General features: G+C 43.7%; 1 protein-coding gene across 1 annotated transcript in view; it reads right to left on the reverse strand.

The window, feature by feature from the left end:
- The window catches only part of CCDC178 (coiled-coil domain containing 178), an 825613-nt gene that overhangs the window by 34949 nt on the left and 765890 nt on the right, over positions 1 to 24774 (reverse strand). The gene's annotated exons all lie outside the window — the stretch shown is intronic.

Here is a 24774-nt window from a genome sequence, read left to right on the forward strand (position 1 = left end):
CTGATCCCTCCACGTCAGTGTGAATTCGGGCGCATGGGTGGCCTTTGCACTCGCTGTGCCCCTGGGATCCCTTCTGTCTCTCTGGAGCCTGTCCCACTGCTCCTCTCTCCTCTCCTCCTCCTGGGCCTCTCTCACTAGGCCCGACTCCTCTCTCTCTTTCCTTGCTTTCCTGAGCAGAGCTCCTTTTGAGCTCCCACTCCCAACTGTCTCTCCTGCTCCCCTGAGCAGAACTGAACCTGAACTTGTTCTAGATGTTTCTATCTGTCTATTATACTCTTCCTGTCTGTGCTCCACTGAACTTCTTCCTCCGCCCACCTCCTCTACCTAGTTCCACCCTCCAGCTAGGGACCAGGGACTGTGCTCTCCCTTATGAGCAATCTTGCCCTTCCCTACTGAAGTGGAGTGTATTGGATGTGGGTGTGTGGGTCCCGGGTAGTACTCCGTCCTTACCTGAGAGTGGGGTACCACACCTCTGGGTGAGATGCAGTACCTCTGTGGCAACTGGACCCGCAGGGGCACCACATTTGGAATGGCCCAGCCAAGTCCAGACCTGAATCCAATTGAAAATCTATGGGTTGCCCTGAAGAGGGTGCTGTACACAGGAGATGCCCTTGCAATCTGATAGATTTGAAGTGCTACTGCAAGGAAGTGTGGACAAAGATTGCCAATTCTAGATGTGCCATGATGATAAAATCCTACCCAAAAAGTATGAATGCTAAAACATGAGTGACCTGTCAATCAGAGTGGGCTCCGCATTTATATGCTGGAATGCATACACTTTCCAACATTTGCAATCCAAAATTCAGGACATTTGGATATCAAATAAATGCTCTTAAATGCTATTAAAATGGTTACTTTTGCAGGTGGATTTCCTAAGCTCTAACAGTTTATGTGGAACTACCCTGGTAAAATTTGGACTTAGATTTTGAGAGGACAACAGTGAGTCATATTTCAACACATACCATGTTATAAAGTTGTTTTTTTTTACCTTAGAAGCTTTACAATGTGCCAGTTAGGCACCATATGTGTAGCATCGGCGTCTCTGCCTTTTTCCAGGCAGAGACACCGTCCCTCTCACCTCCTCGCTCCCCGCTCTCCTTCCCAGCCTGCTGTCGGCGCGTGCAGCCCTGTAGCTTCGGCGTCTCTGCCTCCTGCCGGGCAGAGACGCCGTCCCTCTCACCATGCTCCCCGCTCTCCTTCTCAGCCTGCTGTCTGCGCGCGCAATCCCCTGGGCACTGTGCTTAGGGCGCGCGCGCACGCGCTTTCCCCTCTTAAAGGGGCAGCGCGCGCCGTCCTAAGGAGTCCCCGGCCAATAGCTGAGGGTCCTCCCATATATAGGGCACCTTCTCCAAAGTGGAGGTGCCCGAGCAAAGTTGTTGCACAGTTTCTGATCTCTGCTTCAGCCCTCAGGTCCCGCTGCTAGCCTGACTCCTCGCCCTGCCTGCCAGCCTGTTATCTGCCCGTTACCTGCCGAGCCTGCCAGCCTGCTCACCTGGAGCGCTCACCTGTTACCTGCCTGTTACCTGCCTGTTACCTGCCCTGTCTGCCAGTCCGCTCACCTGGGAGCATCCGCCTGTTACCTGCCCTGTCAGTCTGTCCGCTCACCTGGGAGCATCCGTCTGTTACCTGCAGAGTCCGTCAGCCCACTCACCTGGGAGCGCTCACCTGTTACCTGCTGTGTCTGTCATACCGCTCACCTGGGAGCACCCACCTGTTACCTGCTGTGTCCGTCAGCCCGCTCACCTGGGAGCGCCCACCTGTTACCTGCCTGTTACCTGCCTTGTCGGCCTGCCCGCTCACCTGGGAGCGCCCCCCTGTTTCCTGCCAGCCTGCCTGGAGGCTCTGCCGTCACTTGCTGTGACCACCTGCCTGGTAAACCTAGAGACTACTACCTGCTCTGCTGTCACGTACCGTGACCACCTGTCAGCTACCAGAGACTTCTGCCTGCTTGCCGTGTCCATCTGTCATACCGGTCAGTCCCAGCCATCTGACCCGTGGGAGCCACCGGCTCTCCTACAAGGTCGTCCCCAGAGTAGCACCTGGTCCCTCTGCCCGGATCCTCCCTGGTCAAGGTGTCGTTTGCTGCCGTCCGACATGGGTCGGCTCGGGTTGATACTTAGTCCCGCCCCTCTGGGTTCCTCCTTGCACCTCGGCACAGAGGTTCCACCACCCGGACCCGTAACAATATGGTAGAACATGGACTGCATAGAAGTGTGTATTATGGATCCATAGTTCACACATATATAAGAAAAACCTATATACTGTTTTGTTTTTATTCATGGTATTTCTTATGTGTAAAAGAAATACTGTACATCAGTTTGTTAAAGCATGAATTTAACTATACAGAGTTTCTTTACTGAAAAAATATAGCTTCTGTAAACTACATTTTAAAAAAAAATCTTTCCAGAAAAAAATGTGGTTATTATGGCATTTGGATGCTGTAGGAAATATAGTATTTCATGGAATTTCAGAGATTGACATCTATGGTTTGATTTCTTTGCCTGTGTGGATTGGATGAGTTGTTACCGACATCTGGTGATAATTTCATGTCAATAGCACCTTTAGAAATATATTTACTAAGAAAATTGGTCATGTCATATGTTTTATACTTATTTCACCTGCTGTAAATATATATATATATATATATATATATATACAGCACAGACCAAAAGTTTGGACACACCTTCTCATTTAAAGATTTTTCTGTATTTTCATGACTATGAAAATTGTACATTCACACTGAAGGCATCAAAACTATGAATTAACACATGTGAAATTATATACTTAACAAAAAAGTGTGAAACAACTGAAAATATGTCTTGTATTCTAGGTTCTTCAAAGTAGCCACCTTTTGCTTTGATGACTGCTTTGCACACTCTTAGCATTCTCTTGATGAGCTTCAAGAGGTAGTCACCGGAAATGGTTTTCACTTCACGGGTGTGCCCTGTCAGGTTTAATAAGTGGGATTTCTTGCCTTATAAATGGGGTTGGGACCATCAGTTGTGTTGTGCAGGAGTCAGGTGGATACACAGCTGATAGTCCTACTGAATAGACTGTTATAATTTGTATTATGGCAAGAAAAAAGCAGCTAAGTAAAGAAAAACGAGTGGCCATCATTACTTTAAGAAATGAAGGTCAGTCAGTGCGAAAAATTGGGAAAACTTTGAAAGTGTCCCCAAGTGCAGTTGCAAAAACCATCAAGCGCTACAAAGAAACTAGCTCACATGAGGAAAGGAAGACCAAGAGTCACCTTTGCTTCTGAGGATAAGTTTATCCGAGTCACCAGCCTCAGAAATCGCAGGTTAACAGCAGCTCAGATTAGAGACCAGGTCAATGCCACACAGAGTTCTAGCAGCAGACACATCTCTACAACAACTGTTAAGAGGAGACTTTGTGCAGCAGGCCTTCATGGTAAAATAGCTGCTAGGAAACCACTGCTAAGGACAGGCAACAAGCAGAAGAGACAAGTTTGGGCTAATTAACACAAGGAATGGACATTAGACCAGTGGAAATCTGTGCTCTGGTCTGATGAGTCCAAATTTGAGATCTTTGGTTCCAACCACCGTGTCTTTGTGCGACGCAGAAAAGGTGAACGGATGGACTCTACATGCCTGGTTCCCACCGTGAAGCATGGAGGAGGAGGTGTGATGGTGTGGGGGTGCTTTGCTGGTGACACTGTTGGGGATTTATTCAAAATTGAAGCCATACTGAACCAGCATGGCTACCACAGCATCTTGCAGCGGCATGCTACTCCTTCCGGTTTGCATTTAGTTGGGCCATCATTTATTTTTAAACAGGACAATGACCTCAAACACACCTCCAGGCTTTGTAAGGGCTATTTGACCAAGACGGAGAGTGATGGGGAGCTATGCCAGATGACTTGGCCTCCACAGTCACCACACCTGAACCCAATCGAGATGGTTTGGGGTGAGCTGGACTGCAGAGTGAAGGCAAAAGGGCCAACAAGTGCTAAGCATCTCTGGGAACTCCTTCAAGATTGTTGGAAGACCATTTCCGGTGACTGCCTCTTGAAGCTCATCAAGAGAATGCCAAGAGTGTGCAAAGCAGTCATCAAAGCAAAAGGTGGCTACTTTGAAGAACCTAGAATATAAGACATATTTTCAGTGGTTTCACACTTTTTTGTTAAGTATATAATTCCGTATGTGTTAATTCATAGTTTTGATGCCTTCAGTGTGAATGTACAATTTTCATAGTCATGTAAATACTAGTGTTGAGCGAACATGCTCGACACTGCTCGGTACTCGCCCGAGCATCACGCTACTCGTGATGTTCGGCGAGCACTGAGCATTTCCGCGTTCCTCGGGCGGGAGCTCGGGTCTCCGCCCTGCATGTTTGGCGCTCTATACAGAGCCAATGAACATGCAGGGATTGCCAGCCAGTCACTGTAATGCCGCAGCCATGTTGGTTGTGGGCATTACATTGATTGGCTGGCCACACAGCGTCACCTCGAGTATTTAAAACCGGGCGCCGCCATCTTGGACACAGTCTCTCCGGATCAGCTAGTGTAGGGAAAGCGCTGCTGAGCTAGGGAGATATTTATACTGCGAAATAGTTAGTGTAGGGTCTGTAAAGGCTGCCAAATCAAACAAACAGTCCTTCTCAGGACTAATATCCATCCCAAATATCAGGCAGGCAGGCAGGCTGTATAGGAGACGCAGTAGTTATACCAGCAAACGCTGCATTACAGTCCTGTGTGCTCCTGTTGCTGAAATTTCTGGACTTAGCTCCAGGTCCTGGGGGGGCCAGGAAAAATCCTTTTTTTTCATCTAAATCCTCTTTTTTTTTTCCTCCTTCACACTGTACAAATACCCGTCTTATTAACCTTTTGGTGCCCCCCCCCTTCCCAAAAAAAAGTGTGTCTGTGACAGTTCAGACACAAATATATATGTTTAAAATAGTCTGGTGTAGGACAGAGAAACAGAAGTGTGGTTTTGCAGTTCCACGGTTCAAACCTCTGTATTATCCACTTTTGGGCCATTTTTACCTAAAAAAAACAGTTTGAGTGTGTCGCTCACTGTTCAGCCGCAAATATATATATTGAAAAAGTCTTGTATACACCAGTAAATTATAACTGTGGTTTTGCTGTTCCACGGTAAAAAATCTCTATTATCCTGCTTTTGCCATTTTTTTGCCACAAAAAAACTGCAATAGTGTCTCCCTGATTGTTCAGACACCAATATATCTGTTTAAAATAGTCTGGTGTACACCAGTAAATTATAACTGTGGTTTTGCCGTTCCACGGTAAAAAATCTCTACTATCCAGCTTTTGGTATTTTTTCCGTAAAGAAAAAGAGTAATAGTGTCTCCTGATTGTTCAGACTTCAATATATCTGTTTAAAAGAGTCTGGTATACACCAGTAAATTATAACTGTGGTTTTGCCGTCCCACAGTAAAAAATCTCTATTATCCTGCTTTTGGCATTTTTTGCCGTAAAAAAAAACTGTAATAGTGTCTACCTGATTGTTCAGACACAAATATATCTGTTTAAAATAGTCTGGTGTAGGCCAGAGAAACAGAAGTGTGGTTTTGCAGTTCCACGGTTCAAACCTCTGTATTATCCACTTTTGGGCCATTTGTACCTAAAAAAAACAGTTTGAGTGTGTCGCTCACTGTTCAGCCGCAAATATATATATTTAAAAAAGTCTGGTATACACCAGTAAATTATAACTGTGGTTTTGCTGTTCCACGGTAAAAAATCTCTGTATTATCCTGCTTTTGGCATTTTTAGCCGTAAAGAAAAACAGTAATAGTGTCTCCTGATTGTTCAGACACCAATATATCTGTTTAAAAGAGTCTGGTATACACCAGTAAATTATAACTGCGGTTTTGCCGTTCCAAGGTAAAAAATCTCTGTTATCCAGCTTTTGGTATTTTTTCCATAAAGAAAAAGAGTAATTGTGTCTCCTGATTGTTCAGACACCAATATATCTGTTTAAAAGAGTCTGGTATACACCAGTAAATTATAACTGTGGTTTTGCCTTCCCACGGTAAAAAATCTCTATTATCCAGCTTTTGGTATTTTTTCCGTAAAGAAAAACAGTAATAGTGTCTCCTGATTGTTCAGACACCAATATATCTGTTTAAAAGAGTCAGGTATACACCAGTAAATTATAACTGTGGTTTTGCCGTTCCATGGTAAAAAATCTCTATTATCCTGCTTTTGGTATTTTTTCCGTAAAGAAAAACAGTAATAGTGTCTCCTGATTGTTCAGACACCAATATATCTGTTTAAAAGAGTCTGGTATACACCAGTAAATTATAACTGTGGTTTTACCGTCCCACAGTAAAAAATCTCTATTATCCTACTTTTGGCATTTTTTGCCGTAAAAAAAAACTGTAATAGTGTCTACCTGATTGTTCAGACACAAATATATCTGTTTAAAATAGTCTGGTGTAGGCCAGAGAAACAGAAGTGTGGTTTTGCAGTTCCACGGTTCAAACCTCTGTATTATCCACTTTTGGGCCATTTGTACCTAAAAAAAACAGTTTGAGTGTGTCGCTCACTGTTCAGCCGCAAATATATATATTTAAAAAAGTCTGGTATACACCAGTAAATTATAACTGTGGTTTTGCTGTTCCACGGTAAAAAATCTCTGTATTATCCTGCTTTTGGTATTTTTTCCGTAAAGAAAAACAGTAATAGTGTCTCCTGATTGTTCAGACACCAATATATCTGTTTAAAAGAGTCTGGTATACACCAGTAAATTATAACTGTGGTTTTGCCGTCCCACAGTAAAAAATCTCTATCATCCAGCTTTTGGCATGTTTTGCCGTAAAAAAAAAACTGTAATAGTGTCTCCCTGATTGTTCAGACACAAATATATATGTTTAAAATAGTCTGGTGTAGGCCAGAGACACAGAAGTGTGGTTTTGCAGTTCCACTGTTCAAACCTCTGTATTATCCACTTTTGGGCCATTTGTACCTGAAAAAAAACAGTTTGAGTGTGTCGCTCATGGTTCAGCCGCAAATATATATATTTAAAAAAGTCTGGTATACACCAGTAAATTATAACTGTGGTTTTGCTGTTCCACAGTAAAAAATCTCTGTATTATCCTGCTTTTGGCATTTTTAGCCGTTAAGAAAAACAGTAATAGTGTCTCCTGATTGTTCAGACACCAATATATCTGTTTAAAAGAGTCTGGTATACACCAGTAAACTATTACTGTGGTTTTGCCGTTCCACGGTAAAAAATCTCTGCTATCCAGCTTTTGGTATTTTTTCCATAAAGAAAAAGAGTAATAGCGTCTCCTGATTGTTCAGACACCAATATATCTGTTTAAAAGAGTCTGGTATACACCAGTAAATTATAACTGTGGTTTTGCCTTCCCACGGTAAAAAATCTCTATTATCCAGCTTTTGGTATTTTTTCCGTAAAGAAAAACAGTAATAGTGTCTCCTGATTGTTCAGACACCAATATATCTGTTTAAAAGAGTCAGGTATACACCAGTAAATTATAACTGTGGTTTTGCCGTTCCATGGTAAAAAATCTCTATTATCCTGCTTTTGGTATTTTTTCCGTAAAGAAAAACAGTAATAGTGTCTCCTGATTGTTCAGACACCAATATATCTGTTTAAAATAGTCTGGCATACACCAGTAAATTATAACTGTGGTTTTGCCGTCCCACGGTAAAAAAACTCTATTATCCAGCTTTTGGTATTTTTTCCATAAAGAAAAACAGTAATAGTGTCTCCTGTTTGTTCAGACACCAATATATCTGTTTAAAAGAGTCTGGTATACACCAGTAAATTATAACTGTGGTTTTGCCGTTCCATGGTAAAAAATCTCTATTATCCAGCTTTTGGTATTTTTTCCGTAAAGAAAAACAATAATAGTGTCTCCTGATTGTTCAGACACCAATATATCTGTTTAAAAAAGTCTGGTATACACCAGTAAATTATAACTGTGGTTTTGCCATCCCACAGTAAAAAATCTCTATTATCCAGCTTTTGGCATTTTTTGCCGTAAAAAAAAACTGTAATAGTGTCTCCCTGATTGTTCAGACACAAATATATCTGTTTAAAATAGTCTGGTGTAGGCCAGAGACACAGAAGTGTGGTTTTGCAGTTCCACGGTTCAAACCTCTGTATTATCCACTTTGGGGCCATTTGTACCTAAAAAAAACAGTTTGAGTGTGTCGCTCACTGTTCAGCCGCAAATATATATATTTAAAAAAGTCTGGTATACACCAGTAAATTATAACTGTGGTTTTGCTGTTCCACGGTAAAAAATCTCTGTATTATCCTGCTTTTGCCATTTTTTGTCGTAAAGAAAAACAGTAATAGTGTCTCCTGATTGTTCAGACACCAATATATCTGTTTAAAAGAGTCTGGTATACACCAGTAAATTATAATTGTGGTTTTGCCGTTCCACGGTAAAAAATCTCTATTATCCTGCTTTTGGCATTTTTTGCCGTAAAGAAAAACAGTAATAGTGTCTCATGATTGTTCAGACACAAATATATCTGTTAAAAATAGTCAGGTGTAGGCACGAGAAATAGAACTGTGGTTTTGCAGTTCCACGGGTCAAATCTCTGTATTATCCTGCTTTTGCATTTTTTGCCGCAAAGTAAAACAGTAATAGTGTCTCCTGATTGTTCAGACACAAATATATCTGTTTAAAATAGTCTGGTGAAGGCCAGAGAAATAGAAGTGTGGTTTTGCAGTTCCTCGGTTCAAACCTCTGTATTTTACACTTTTGGGCCATTTTTACCTAAAAAAAAACAGTTTGAGTGTGTCGCTCACTGTTCAGCCGCAAACATATCTATTTAAAATTGTCTGGTATACCCCAGTAAACAATAACTGTGATTTTGCCATTCCACGGTAAAAAATCTCTACCATGAATCTCTATTATTCATGGTATTTTTTCCGTAAAGAAAAACAGTAATAGTTTCTCCCTGATTGTTCAGATTGTTTAAAAGAGTCGGGTGTATGCCAGAGAAATAGAACTGTGGTTTTCCTCTTCCACGGTTCTAATCTACTTTTCATTACCCTTTTTCCATTGATAGTGCGAGTGTAAGCTATTTTACTTCCTTTACAATGGGCAAGGCGCGTGGCAAAGGACGTGGAACTGGACGTTCTGGTGCAGTGGACGGGGCCGTGGCCAAGGTGAAAATGTGCCACAACCAACAGCCACATCTTCTCACTCCCACTTCTTGACCGAATTACTAGGGAAGCACAGAACAACACCAGTATTGCGAACTGATCAGTGTGAACAGGTTATTAATTGGAGAGCAGATAATACTTCCAGTTACCTGGGCACCACCACCTCCGGTCTGTCTTCCACACGGTCAAATCTTAGTAGCCGTGAGTCTAGACCGCATACTCTTCCTCACCCTGATGCTCCTTCCTCCCACCATGCCGAGTGTCGTCAGACAGCAACTGATCCCACACTTGGACACTCTGAAGAGCTGTTCACTGGTCCATTTCCAGATTTGTGCCCCTCGCCTGCTCCGCTTGAAGTGGTGGAAGAGGAGATCCCATGTAGCGATGCCCAAATATTTGAACAGCCACGACCACAGGAAGTCGACGCTGGCAATTTGTCACAAGAGGTGGACGATGACGAGACACAATTGCCAGGAAGTGAGGAGGAGGATCGTGGTGCACAAGTGGAAGAGGAGGAGGTGGTGCATGATCTAGTAACTGACCCAACGTGGCAGGAGGACATGCAGAGTGAGGCCAGCAGCACACAGGGTGAGGGAGGCAGAGTACCCCAACAGGCAGGAAGAAGCAGTGTGGTGGCCACACATAGAAGGCAGGCAACAGTTCCCCGTAACACCAACACGAGGGACGTTGCCAGTACAACCTGTAGGTCTTCCAGAGTCTGGAATTTTTTTAAAGACTCTGCTGATAACCCCAAAAAGGCCATTTGTACCACCTGCCATGCCAGCATCAGCAGGTGTGACAATACTACCAGCCTGACCACCACCAGCATGATCAGGCACATGTCAGCAAAGCACCCGACTTTGTGGGGCGAACCTGATGAAGCTGTGTTACACAGCGATACGCGTGGGGCTTATCAATCGATCCACACATGATCCATAAGTGGTGATATGGCTATGTATATGCAATGATTGGTTTTACCAATCGACCTTTATCTGGTTATTGGGCAGTGATATAATTATTTATATGCATTTGATTTGATTGTGGTATTGTTTATTTGGATTATGCTTAAGGGACACAAATTCATACAATTGCTACAGTATATGCAAGGTGGGCCATGGTTTGGGCTGATATATAATGAGGGCTTGCAAAAACAATTTTTTTACAGTTTATATTGAGTATTATGGGAGTACTGTGATATGAAATGTGAAGCTCTGAACTGAATACTGGCATTGAGGATAGAGGATATTTAATATTATTGTGAATTTTTATATATTTTCCTCACAATCAATTGTATATGATTATTATACGGATTTAAATTATTTACTACATCTATATCCTGTATACGGCCAATCATGCATTGTGGTATTTGGGTGTTGATAATCATGTGTGTTTTTAAAAGTGTATAATAAAGCTTGTATTTTTTTTACTTAATATGTATTGAGGTGTGCGCATTTTTACATATGTACCTTCTTGTTTCTCTTGTCTTTGGTTAAAATGTTTGGGTACATCATGACGCACCCTAAATTTGTTATAGGGGCTGTGCATCCTTTTCTTTAGTTTTTGAAAGCATCAGCAGGGGTGACAAAACTACCAGCCTGACCACCACCAGCATAATCAGGCACATGGCAGCAAAGCACCCGACTTTGTGGGGTGAAAGCCAGGGTCCACGACCAGTGTCAGCAGGTGTCATCACTGCTTCTTCCGCTGTTGTGATTGCAATAGAACCCCCTATTGTGTGTGCAAGGCAATCCCCTGTCCATACTGCATGCAAAGATGCCCCCTCCTCTCAGTCTTCACTTGTTATGGCAGTTTCTCAAGAAACAGCATCAACGTCCACGTCCACGTCCCACCGCAGTGTTCAATTGTCCATATCCCAGACCTTTGAACGAAAGAGGAAATTTGCAGCTAACGCCCCACAGGCCACAGTCCTAAATTCGCACATTTCACAACTGCTTGCATTGGAAATGCTGCCTTTTAGGCTGGTGGAGACAGAATCCTTCTGCAACCTTATGGCGGTGGCCGTCCCTCAGTACTCGGTCCCCAGCCGACACTATTTTGCCCAGTGTGCCATCCCCGCACTACACAAGCACGTGTCCCAAAACATCTGCCGTGCCCTCAACAATGCAGTTACTGGGAGAGTCCACCTGACAATGGACACGTGGACAAGTGCTTGTGGCCAGGGATGGTACATCTCCCTGACGGCATACTGGGTAAACATAGTGGAAGCCGGGACCCAGTCGGACCTTGGGACGGAACACATCCTCCCCACACCGAGGATTGCGGGCCCTATGTCAGTCATAGTTGCCCCCACAGTGCGCATCATCCTCCTCTTCCTCATGTTCAGCCTCCATCTCAGATATCACCACATCAGTTACAAGCTGGTAGCACTGCAGTACTGCCTCCGCCAAGCGGCAACAGGCTGTGCTGAAACTCATAAGCTTAGGTGAGAAACCTCAGACTGCTTGTGAGTTGTGGACAGCTGTGAAAGAGCAGGTAGATCTGTGGCTGAGACCTCAGAACCTACATCCAGGCATAGTCGTGTGTGACAATGGCCGTAACCTGGTGGCGGCTCTGAGGCGAGGCGAGATCACACACGTACCATGCCTGGCTCATGTGCTTAACCTCGTGGTTCAGCGGTTTCTTAAATCGTACCCCGAGTTGCCAGATCTGCTCGTCAAAGTACGCCGCCTGTCAGCTCATTTTCGCAAGTCGGCTACAGGTTCCGCCGCCCTTGCTGTGTTGCAGCAGCGTTTGCAGCTTCCGTCACACCGACTGGTGTATGATGTCCCCACACGTTGGAACTCTACCCTCCACATGTTGTAAAGGATTTGTGAGCAGAAGAGAGCAGTTGTGGAGTACCAGCTGCAACAAGGCCGTCGATATTCAGGTTAGACTCCACACATAAGACCTCAGGAGTGGACCTGGATGTCTGACATATGTACCATCTTGACAAACTTTGAGGAGTCCATCAAGATGGTGAGTGGCGATGACGCCATCATTAGCATCAGCATTCCACTTGTCTGTCTTTTGCAACGCTCTCTGCAGAGAATTAAAGAGGAGGCATTGCAGCCAGAGTATGATGAGATGGATCAAGAAGCCGTAGCGGTCGATAACACACAGCCCAGCCTCATCTCATCCCAACGTGCATTGGGGGACAATGAGGGAGAGGAGGAGGAGGAGGAAGAACAGGAGCTTGTATCATGCGCTGTAGACGGTAGTACCTGTACAACTGTCATACCGTCGGTTCAGCGTGAGTGGCCTGAGGACAGGGGGGAGGAGGAGGAGGAGAGCATGGTCAGTCATCATCTTGGTGAGGACACGGAAGTCTTGCCCGTTACCAGTCTGGCACGCATGGCTGACTTTATGTTACGCTGCCTTAACCGTGACCCTCGCGTTGTCAAAATGTTGGGTGACAGTCATTACTGGTTGGTGACACTTTTAGACCCCCGCTACAAGGAGAACTTTCACTCTCTTATTCCTGAGGTGGAGAGGTCTACAAAAATGGGGCAGTACCAGAAGGCCCTTACTGCAGAACTGTTAAAAAAATTCCCATCTGAACACGCTAGCGGCAGAGGTCACAGTTCGTTGCCCAACCAAGGCGTGCATGCGAGAGAGATTCAACTCCAATCCAGCAAAGACAGAGGAACACTGTCAACGTTCTGGGACAGTTTTCTCAGGCCCTCCCTTCGGACAGACCCTGAGGCGCGGGGTACTCTCACAAGGAGTTTCAAAAGATAGTGAGGGAGTACCTTGCCGACCGTACCAGCATCCTCCGTGATTCCTCTGTGCCTTTTAATTATTGGGTATCCAAGCTGGACACTTGGAATGAACTCGCTCTGTACGCCTTGGAGGTCCTGGCCTGCCCTGCCGCTAGCTTGTTATCGGAGCGTGTTTTTAGTGCCGCTGGGGGAATTATAACTGATAAGCGCACTCGCCTGTCAACTGACAATGCTGACAAGCTGACCCGTATCAAAATGAACAAGGGCTGGATTGGGCCAGACTTCTCATCACCACCAAATGACAGCAGAGTAACATAAAGTGAAATCCACTGTGTTATTTCGGGAGGTGTATTCACATGCACCGCTTCACACCCACACATGGGTATACGCTTCCTCATTTCGGCTGTTTTATGTTCTTCTCCTTATCCTCAGCCTCCACCACCACTATACCACCAGGGTGACCGTGGTCCATGTTGCCATTATTGAAAGTTCTTCCGTCCTTATTTTTGTCAGCTTTTGCTTGGAAGGCATAAGCAAAGACTGTGGGAGACCCACTCCCCAATAATTGGAATACAATTTTTAAGGTGCTGTACTGTATGCCTCTTGTAAGGGGCATTAAAACCGTCTTGTTAAGCTACTGCGACCTCCACGTCTCTTCCGAGGGGCATTAGAACCGTCTTGTTAAGCTACTGGGACCTCCACGTCTCTTCCAAGGGGCATTAAAACCATCTTGTTAAGCTACTGCGCCCTCCACCACTTTTCCAAGGGGCATTAAAACCGTCTTGTTAAGCTACTGCGACCTCCACGTCTCTTCCAAGGGGCATTAAAACCGTCTTGCTAAGCTACTGCGACCTCCACGTCTCTTCCGAGGGGCATTAAAACCGTCTTGTTAAGCTACTGCAACCTCCACGTCTCTTCCGAGGGGCATTAAAACCGTCTTGTTAAGCTACTGCGACCTCCACCACTTTTCCAAGTGGCATTAAAACAGTCTTGTTAAGCTACTGCGACCTCCACCACTTTTCCAAGTGGCATTAAAACCATCTTGTTAAGCTACTGCGACCTCCACGTCTCTTCCGAGGGGCATTAAAACCGTCTAGTTAAGCTACTGTGACCTCCACCACTTTTCCAAGGGGCATTAAAACCGTCTTGTTAAGCTACTGCGACCTCCACATCTCTTCCGAGGGGCATTAAAACCGTCTTGTTAAGCTACTGGGACCTCCACGTCTCTTCCAAGGGGCATCAAAACCGTCTTGTTAAGCTACTGCGACCTCCACAACTTTTCCAAGGGGCATTAAAACCGTCTTGTTAAGCTACTGCGACCTCCACCACTTTTCCAAGGGGCATTAAAACCGTCTTGTTAAGCTACTGTGACCTCCACCACTTTTCCAAGGGGCATTAAAACCGTCTTGTTAAGCTACTGCGACCTCCACGTCTCTTCCAAGGGGCATTAAAACCGTCTTGTTAAGCTACTGGGACCTCCACGTCTCTTCCGAGGGGCATTAAAAGCGTCTTGTTAAACCACTCTGAACTCCACAGCTCTTCCAAGGGGCAATGAAATGTTGTTTTTAATTAACTCTAACCTCCACGACTCTTCCAACGGGCGTTGCATTTCCTCCTAATTTTTGGCAGCCTTTGCTTGGAAGGCATAAGCAAAGACTATGGGAGACCCACTCCCCAATAATGTGAATAAAGTTTGTAATATGCTGTACTCCATGGCTCTTGTAAGGAGCATTGCAAGTTCCTCCGTCCTAAGTTTTGGCAGCTTTTCCTTGGAAGGCATAAGCAAAGACTATGGGAGACCCACTCCCCAATAATGGGAATAATGTGTGTAATATGCTGTACTGCATGGCTCTTGTAAGGGGCATTGCAAGTTCCTCAATGCTAATTTTTGCCAGCTTTTGCTTGGAAGGCATAGGCAACGACTATGGGAGACCCACTCCCCAATAATGGGAACAATGTTTTTAATATGCTGTACTGCATGGCTCTTGTAAGGGGCATTGCAAGTTCCTCCATCCTAATTTTTGGCAGATTTTGCTTGGAAGGCATAAGCAAAGACTATGGGAGACCCACTCCCCAGTAATGGGAATAATGTTTGTAATATGCTGTACTGCATGGCTCTTGTAAGGGGCATTGCAAGTTTCTCTGTCCTAATTTTTGGCAGCTTTTGCTTGGAAGGCATAGGCAAAGACTATGGGAGACCCACTCCCCAATAATGGGAATAATGTTTTTAATATGCTGTACTGCATGGCTCTTGTAAGGGGCATTGCAAGTTCCTCCGTCCTAAGTTTTGGCAGCTTTTGCTTGGAAGGCATAAGCAAAGACTATGGGAGACCCACTCCCCAATAATGGGAATAATGTTTGTAATATGCTGTACTGCATGGCTCTTGTAAGGGGCATTGCAAGTTTCTCCGTCCTAATTTTTGGCAGCTTTTGCTTGGAAGGCATAAGCAAAGACTATGGGAGACCCACTCCCCAATAATGGGAATAATGTTTTTAAGATGCTGTACTGTATGGCTCTTGTAAGGGGCATTGAAACCGTCTTGTTAAGCTACTGTGACCTCCACGTCTCTTCCAAGGGGCATTAAAACCGTCTTGTTAAGCTACTGCGACCTCCACGACTCTTCCAACCAGCATTGCATTTCCTCCTAATTTTAGTCAGCTTTTGCTTTTCAATGCATAGGCGAACACTAAGGGAGACCCACTCCCCAATAATGGGTAGAAGGTTTTTAGTACGGTGTAATCAACGTCTGTTTCAAGGGGCATTGCAGTTCCTCATAATTTTTGGAAAGCCTTCCATTCACTGAATAGGCCAACAGTGCACAGGAGACCCAGTTGCTATAAATGGAAAAAATGGTTTAGTTAAGGCCCTCTGACCTCCATGTCACTTCCAAGGGGCATTGGAGTGCCTCTAAATTTTTGGTAGGCATTGCACTCACTGTATTCCCTATAACTGTGCACCCGAACCGCTCCTTTTGGTACAGAAACATATCCTACAAGACATGTGTGGTTGACTGGCCTGATATTGATGTGAATGGTCCCTGTTCCTCCTGCTCTTTCTCCTTTGCCACCACCTCATCCATCATTTATCACCTGAAGCTTTGTTTTAACGGGAGTCATAGAACTGGGATAGTAGCAGGAAAACATCCAGCAATCCTCGGAGGAGGTAGGATTTGCGCCAAAACGCTGACCACCTCAGGCCTAGCCGCTACTACATACATGCGCTTGCATTCCAAGAAAACAAAGCAGATGCTAACTTTTATCATCATCATGCTCCTCACCTTGGCACTCTCAACTCCCCTGATGGAAAAGCCAGGGCCCACCGGAGGAGTCTGGTTCTCTGGTGGGCTCGTCCAATGCTGCCCTAAAGCAGGCCAGGCTAAGAAAAGTGTGTGGGAAGGTAACAGGAGAAATAGGGGCAGCTGGGGACCGTTTATGGACACCCGGCCACCCCCAGGCGGCTGGGGACCGTGTGTGGGCACCCGGCCGCGGGGCGGCTGGGGACCGAGCGTGGACACCCGGCCGCCGGGCGGCTGGGGACTGAGTATGGATACCAGGCCGCCGACGCAGCCATGACATGGTGGCCGGCGTCTGCCTCCACATGCCTAAAAGGCCCAATTTCAAGTGCAAGCAAGCTAGCAGTATGGTATTGCAGCCTGGGGGTGGGTGGGTGGCAGGTTGCACACTTACGCTTGCATTCCAAGAAAACAAAGCAGATGCTAGCTTCTATCATCATCATGCTCCTCACCTTGGCACTCTCAACTCCCCTGATGGAAAAGCCAGGGCCCACCGGAGGAGTCTGGTTCTCTGGTGGGCTCGTCCAATGCTGCCCTAAAGCAGGTCAGGCTAAGAAAAGTGTGTGGGAAGGTAACAGGAGAAATAGGGGCGGCTGGGAACCATGCGTGGACACCCAGCCGCGGGGCGGCTGGGTACCGAGTATGGACACCCGGCCGCCCCCTGGTGGCTGGGGACCGAGCGTGGAAACCCGGCCGCCGGGTGGCTTGGGACTGAGTATGGATACCTCGCTGCTGAAGCAGCCATGAGGTAGTGGCCAGCTTTGGCCTCCTCCAAACTAAAAGGCCCCATTTCAAGTGAAAGCTAGCAGTATGGTATTGCAGCTTGCGGGTGGGTGGGTGGTTGGTTGGCTGCATATTTGCGCTTGCATTGCAAGGAATGGGGTAGGTACAATTGAACACTGCCCTGGGACAAGGACTTGCACGGGGATAGTTGCGATCCCCATGCTCTCCCCATGTCATTTGAGCACTGTCACTATCGTTTTGGGCACTTGTTAGGCTTTTAAAAGACTGCCGGGGGTGCCGCCGCAAAAATGCTCGGGTCTCCCATAGACTAACATTGGGCTCGTTGCTCGGGTCGAGCACCTGAGTATCACGGTGAGCTTGGCCCGAGCTTCGAGCACCCGAGCATTTTAGTGCTCGCTGAACACTAGTAAATACAGAAAAATCTTTAAATGAGAAGGTGTGTCCAAACTTTTGGTCTGTACTGTATCTATGTAAGCCATATCAATGGGGTTTTACTCCTCACCACTCCCAGGATTGCCTTTCTATTGCTTGTGCTCTTCTCATCTAGAAATAGCCTAGACATTCTCTAATGCATCCATAAGATTGTCTGCACCATTTCAATATACTGTATGTCCCCCAATGTGTTTTTCCTCCTGACTTCACACTAGGCTCCCTTGTACTGCGCTGTCTTACTTTTTAAGTCAATTTGTGACAAGTTCATTTTTGCACATTTTTATACTGTATAAAAATCAATATGCTTCTTATTGCCATTACTGAACAGTTTGGGGCTTTGCGGCTAGCTAGCATGACAATAGATGCAGAGCCTGTAACAAGTTTTAGTTAATTAGAGTCAATCAATCCAAACTTTGCTAAATTATTCATGTGAAACAATAGTATAATGAACTAAAGTCTGTGAGATGATGGGGAAATACAAATTATCGCACCCGGATAAATTAAATGTGACTCTATGAAAGTAAACCCATCCTTCTAAACGAGTACCTAGAGAGTAAGTGGGGAAAGGTGAATAAGTATTAAATAGTAAAAAATAGAATAACAAACAAATAAATTCTGTTGTCAATGTATTACCGGCTGTACAAGGAATGTATGGTATATACCAGTTAAAAGGAATATATACTAACTGGCCTTTCTCCTCCCTGGCTGCTGCGAAGTATTTGGGTAACTCAAAGGAACTGACCACTTTATTTCAATGTGTTGGATAATGAATTTGTAGCACCTAGTAATATATTAGTATTTCAGGTTCTTGCTAATGAAACCTTCCTTATCCCCTTATGATCTTGGACGTATAGGTATGTCCAAGGTCGTGTCCCTGACTGTGATGCGGGTGCCGGCAATGAGCCCGCATCTTTTGCAGCACATGACAGCTGATCTGATCAGCTGTCATGTGCCCCTAACAGCCGCGGGAGGAATCGGGATCCACCCGAGCCTGTTAACATGTGAAATGCCGCTGTCAATCACATTTAATCATCGCAAACCGGATGCGCGTCATAAGGCAAGCCCATTGGCGCCCCTGCCATGTGATCACGGGGCTCTGATGAGTTGTCATGCCAGCCGGGTGTCTGCAGAAGACCCCTGTGCCTGTCATTGAGAAACTTTTATGAACACCGACCCGTGGTCGGCATTCATAGAAGATCGGTATTTATGCTACACATAACAGGGCTGAACTCTGCTATCTGTAGCACAGGTGATTGGAAGATTACAGCTTTAAGTCTCCTAAGGAGACTATTGAAGCAAGTAAAAAAAATGTTTTTAAAAATCACCCACCTTTTGCCCCATTCAAAATAAAAGAACAATAAAAAAAATACACATATTTGGTATCACTGCGTTCATAAATGTCCGCTATATCAAAATATAAACTAAATAAATCCGATGGGTAAACTGTGATGAGAAAAAAAATCAAAACGCCGCAATAAAATTTTTTTGGTTGCTGCAACAATGAAATAAAATGCAATAACAGGCAATTAAAACATCGTATCTACCCCAAAATGGTATTAATAAAAACATCAGCTCTGTGTGCAAAAAATAAGCCTTCACCCAGCCCCAGATCTAGAAAAAGAGATACTACGGGTCTCGGAAAATGGCGCCATTTTTTTTTCTTACAAACTTTGGAATTTTTTTTAAATAAAAAAGAACCTATACATGTTTGGTATCTTCAAACTCGTAATGACCTGGCGAATCATATTGTCAGGTCAGTTTTACTATATAGTGAACATGGTAAATAAAAAAAACAAAAAACAACTGTGGAATTGCACTTTTTTTGCAATTTCACCGCACTTGGAATTTTTTTCCTGTTTTCCAGTACACTAAATGATAAAATCAATGATGTCCTTCAAAAGTTCAACTTGTCCCACAAAAAATACGCCCTCATACGGCCGTATTGACAGAAAAATAAAAAAGGTATGGCTCTGGGAACAAGGGCAGCAAAAAACAAAAACGGAAAATCGCAAGGTGGTGAAGGGGTTATAGACTGCACAGCTCTCCTGTTTTCAATGAACGTGTGACCAGACTAGTCTATCAGCTTCCTACAATTGAGAAAATCTTTCCCATTTGAACAACTTTTATATCAAAGGAGGCTGATGGACAGGTCTCTTCACTTGCTTGTCTGTACACTGCCATTTTGAGAAGGATCTCTGTGCTGTGTTTGAGGAAGGCAAGTGTAGGAGGGAATATTTATGTTAGTAAATGCCACAAAATCATATCTCTCACACATTTGTTAAAATAAGGATAAAGAGGACAACACCTTCAAACATGAATATAACATTAGCAGCATCTGACTGGCCCATCGGAGGACTGGATGATTCTCGGGGAGTCTCAGTCACTGACAGTGCTGCTGAAGATTTTGAGTATAGACACATTGGCTGAAGTTTGCGGCATCAATTAACATAGTATTACATCTACAGTGGGGAAAATAAGTATTTGATACATTGCCAATTTTGCAAGTTTTCCCACCAATAAAGAATGGAGAGGTCTGTAATTTTTATCCTAGGTACACTTCACCTGTGAGAGACAGAATCTAAACATAAAAAACAGAAAATCACATTGTATGATTTTTAAATAATTAAATTGCATTTTATTGCATTAAATATGTATTGGTTGGTCACCTACCAACCAGCAAGAATTCTGACGATCACAGACCTGTTAGTTTTTCTTTAAGAAGCCCTCCTACTCTGCACTCATTACCTTTATTAATTGCACCTGTTTGAACTCATTACCTGTATAAAAAACAACAGTCCACACACTCATTCAATCACACTCCAACCTGTCCACCATGTCCAAGACCAAAGAGCTGTCTAAGGACATCAGGGGCACAAATATAGACCTGCACAAGGCTGGGATGGGCTACAGGACAATAGGGAAGCAGCTTGATGAGAAGGTAACAACTGTTGGCGCAATTATTAGAAAATGGAAGAAACACAAGATGACTTTCAATCTTCCTCGGTCTGGTGCTCCATGCAAAATCTTGCCTCGTAGGGTAAGGATGATTCTGGGAAAGGTCAGGAATCAGCCCATAACTATACGGGAGGACCTGTTCAATAACCTGAGGAGAGTTGGGATTCCACTCGCTGAGTTTGGAGGAAGAAGAAGGTTGAGTACAACCTCAAGAACACCGTCCCAACCGTGAAGCATGGTGGGGGAAACATCATACTTTGGGGGTGCTTTTCTGCAAAGGGGATAGGACGACCGCACCGGGTGGACGGGGTCATGTATCGCTTGATTGTGGTCATCCCTCAGTAAGAGCATTGAAGATGGATCGTGGCTGGGTCTTCCAGCTTAACAATGACCCGAAACACACAGCCAGGGTAACTAAGGAGTGGCTCTGTAAGAAGCATTTAAAATTTCAAACCAATCGTTTGTCACCATGATGCTTTGTGCTGATGACCTGACAGAGGAAGCCTTCTTCTGTCAAGCTAGATTCTTTAGTCACTGAAACATTATAGGTGTTAAATGGCTAAGGTCCGGTCCTCGGAGCCTGGATATACAGTATAGACCAAAAGTTTGGACACACCTTCTCATTTAAAGATTTTTCTGTATTTTCATGACTTTGAAAATTGTACATTCACACTGAAGGCATCAAAACTATGAATTAACACATGTGGAATTATATACTTAACAAAAAAGTGTGCAAAGCAGTCATCAAAGCAAAAGGTGGCTATTTTGAAGAACCTAGAATATAAGACATATTTTCAGTTGTTTCACACTTTTTTGTTAAGTATATAATTCCACATGTGTTAATTCATAGTTTTGATGCCTTCAGTGTGAATGTGCAATGTTCAAAGTGATAAAAATACAGTAAAATCTTTAATTGAGAAGGTGTGTCCAAACTTTTGGTCTGTACTGTACATCACCAAAAAGGCTTCCACTCTTGAGGGCACAGCTTTTGTGTCTGTGAGACCCAATGGTGTACTTATATATTATGATTATCAACAGCTGAGAAACAAAGAATGGCCCCAAATTGGTGAGGGTTATTTGCTGTTTTATTTTGTTTGTTTTTTTGTGTTTTAGAGTTTGGGGTATATTAAAGGGTAGTTACACGTAATACAAATTTAGAATCATTAGAACAGTTGAAAAAAAAAAAGAAAACAGAAATAATATTCACCCCACCTGATGCCCCACAGGTCCCCTTGCAACACGTACCCATCCCCATAGACCTGTGCTTCAGAGTCCAGTCCTCGACACACCGTATATCGTAGAAAATAGGATTTTAAGCTTGAATTTTATTCCCCGGTTCACCCTTTTAAAAACATTGTGCATACGAAACAAAAAAAAGGAACAAAGTAAAACTTTTAATTTTTATCTACAGCTTGGTGAAATGAGTAGAAGAGAAGAATGTGCCATATGTATCTTAAATAGAAACACGAAGTTGCCCCCAGACACAGAATGAAGATGATGACAGATGGAAGAAAATGTGTCAGGATCACACCTGCAGGCTTCTGTGAGTCTCGTTTCATTCCAGCTCTACCCTGTCATATGGGCGCTTGTGAAGCGATTTCAATGATTTGGTAAACAGATGTGGAGCCAAACTGCCAATGTCATATCATTCTGCATTCATAGCTAGAAATCAGGAGACCGTAATACATAGATCTTCTCAGACGCTTCTGTAAAAGACTAGTAAATGTCAGATCTGAATAAGCACAAGCTTTAAATGTAATATGAAAAGCATTAATTCAATTGATAACACATGATTCATTTCATCTCATTTAACTCCATGGAGCCTGACAGTAAATGTGGGAAGAAAAATCTTCTTGTGCTTTAATCAGTCACAATAATGTAAGGGTATCTTTAATGTAACTATCTTCAAGAAGGTCATTTGTAGAAGCTGTATTCTTTTTTAGGGTACATGACTATTAATTGAGTTCATTAAACATTGGTAGATGGCCCAGCCGAGCTATGTGATATCACATTGGGGCATAGGCCCAATGGCATGATGAATAAATCACATCTGAGTAACATAAAAGTGCCTATCGATATGTAGGGAACAATAAGGTGGTGGGAAGATCCTATTGTGGTAGTTAACATTGGCCACCCTTAACAGGGACTTATCCTTAATCTTAATCTCTCTTTCCTAGCCTTATCCATGTCTCTAGGGATAATTAGCCATCACCTTTTTTATTTCTAACTACACAGTTACTCTGGCCACTGATGTCCTGGGAAGGTTCTCAATACCCAAATAGTAAAATGGGGTAAAACAACCAGAGTATGCTTTAACTCTTTAAGAGCACCATAGCAGCTCCTTGGTCTTCCACTACTGTATGCACGTCCTGGTGAGTAAACCAATTTAGGCTGTGTTCACATTTCCAGTAATCATCAGTTAGAACGAATCTAGCAGAAATTCATTAACAAAAAAAACTTTTTTGTCCTGCTAAAACAACTGATTTTAACTGCATCCGTTTTTTAACATTGAAGTCTATTGAAAACAGATCTGTTAAATCGACATCCGTTTTGTTCCATTTGAAACTGATCCAGTAAGCAAAAAACAGATCCTTTTCAAATGAAAAAAAAAACAGATGGCTAGTTAATGGATCCGTTTTCCATAGATATCAATGTTAAAAAAAAATGGATCCAGTTAAAATCATTTTTTTATAGCTGGACAAAAAAGTTGGGGCTGCACAACTTTTTTTGTTAATAGATTGCTGGATCCATTCTAACTAATGATTGCTGGACACGTGAACATAGACTAAGTTGGTAGAGAAGGAAAAAAAAAAAAAAAAAAGACATGAAGCCAGGTCATCTAGGACCAGCAACCAGAAATCTGCAGGTAGGAGAGTATGAGATTAGTTGGAAATCATGTTCGAGAAATACAAATCTGCACAAGGGTCTTCTTTAATCCAGCTAGAAATGACATTTGAAGAGGTTTTCCCACAAAAGACATTTATAGTACCACTCCAGCGTTTTTTTTTAATTTTACCGCTGGAGTCGTGCTACTAATCTAAGTTCCCTGCAGAAGACTGACCAGAGCAGAGCCAATAACATATGAAGAAGGTGGCTGGTAAGAGAAGACTAGGTGCAGGGAACTTAGATTAGTTGCACCACTCCAACAGTAAAATAAAAAAATTGCTGGAGTGGTGCCACTAATCTAAGTTCCCTGCACCTAGTCTCATACTTACCAGCCGCCGCATCTGTTCTTCGCTCTGCTCCAGTCGTCTTTTGAAGTTTGTGACTTGCCGGATCGCTCCAGTGTTTGCTTGGTGAGTGGGAGGTCACTCCTCAATGTAAGTCTATGAGAGCAAGAACGAGGTCAGAATGAGGGTCTCATAGACTTATATTGAAATCTTGTGACCGTTACCTCTGACTTCCGGTCAGTCAGAAGTTGCAGTCACAAGATGGTTGATAGGGACCATAGCATCGCCAGAAAGAGTTGAAGACGGCAACTGGTGAGAATAATACTAGGGTCAGAGAACTTAGATTATTCTTGCCACTGCAATGCTGAAATAAAAAAAATGCTGGAGTGGTGCTTTAATATAGAAATGTCTTATTATGAGATCATCTTCAGTACCAAGGACAGGGCACCAAAACATACGATAGAGTGGTCAAGAGCTAGTGAAAGCTAATCTGTGGGGGTGCTGGGTATCAGAACCCACCAATCTAATATTAATGATCTATCCACAGGATAGGTCACATTATCATAGTAGTGGAAAATCCCTTCAACAAAAATGACAATAAAATTAAGAAAAAGAGGATGGTGCCTTGTGTAAAAGAAATATACACATGTATCCCACATACAGCGACATAGAAGAGTTTAGCTTGTGATGCCTGGTGTCCTGGTGTGGAAACCTTGTCTGCGACGTTCTGTGCCCAATTACACCAGTGTGCAATAGTGGAGTGTAACTTTCGAACACTGCTGGATACCCAGAGAACACTTCATTGATGACAAAGTTATTGAAGAATATTTTCCTTTATTGTAAGATCAGTAACATATTTTGGGGAACCATTCCCCCTCATCTGATTGAGCATAATGATCAGTCTGATGGAAGGGGATGATTCTCCAATATATGTCACTGATCTTACATTTCAAAGGAATCTGTCATCAGGTTTTTGCTATTTAATCTGAGAGCAGCATAATATAGGGAAAAAGACCCTGATTCCAGGGATGTGTCATTTACTGGGCTATTTGCTGTAGTTTCAATACAATCAATATTTTATCAGCAGGAGATTATCACTAGAGGACTAGGTCTCAGCTGCAAGCCAGTGCAGCTGATTTATGTAACCCCCACCATTGATTGGCAACTTTCTGACAATGCTCAGAGTGCACAGTGAGCTGCCAATCAGGAGTGTGGGAGGGGTAATTCAGATCTCATCATTCTGACCATTGCTACATCTAAAACAGAGAACACCAAACTGCACCAAAGCAGTCCTATAAGTGATACATTGCTAAAATCAGGCTCTCTGCCCCTAAAT

This window comes from Phyllobates terribilis, unplaced genomic scaffold, assembly GCF_046119375.1.
Source record: "Phyllobates terribilis strain yellow unplaced genomic scaffold, ASM4611937v1 Scaffold_4__5_contigs__length_816908805, whole genome shotgun sequence".
Classification (NCBI taxonomy): Eukaryota; Metazoa; Chordata; class Amphibia; order Anura; family Dendrobatidae; genus Phyllobates; species Phyllobates terribilis.